The following is a 579-nucleotide window of genomic DNA, read 5'->3' as shown; positions in this document are numbered from 1 at the left end:
ACCAATTTGGTTTACACATCTTGTGAACGCGTCTACAATTACGAAAGCTAAATTTGGAAACGTAAAAAAATGAATTAAAATGAATTAAGAAATCTTTCCTAGTTTTTTCCGTAAACAAATATAAAATCTGATAAATCCACCATCTACCACTGGCTTTGCTCTTCAGTTCTCTGACGTGACATTGTGTTCTTTATGCATTTTTATGCTTCAAGTACAAAGTTAGTTTAATTTTTTAATAGACATTTTCTACGTCTTTTTTTTCTTGTGATATATAATCTTGTATGGAAAATACAAAAGCCATAATTGACCATGAGTGTAAATATTCGATTTTACAAATCCGTCATCCTCTCAACTTTATTACCCTTTCAAATATCGGATCAGGAAGCGAGCTTGTTTAAACAAACTCGCGGTTAAATAATGGTCCATTCGAGCAAAGAGCGTCATAAGTAAAATCTCGTTTCGATGACACATTAAAAATATTTGCGGGTAATCACGCAGTTTTACAGCTTTGTTAACGTTTTTCCGGCGTTTTTGTCCGCTGCGGGCAGAACGCTGTGGGCGCCGATGCTTTCTCTTCCG

The sequence above is a fragment of the Formica exsecta genome, unplaced genomic scaffold, assembly GCF_003651465.1.
Source record: "Formica exsecta isolate Colony F162 unplaced genomic scaffold, ASM365146v1 scaffold262, whole genome shotgun sequence".
Classification (NCBI taxonomy): Eukaryota; Metazoa; Arthropoda; class Insecta; order Hymenoptera; family Formicidae; genus Formica; species Formica exsecta.
Note: the sequence above shows the minus strand (reverse complement) of the source record.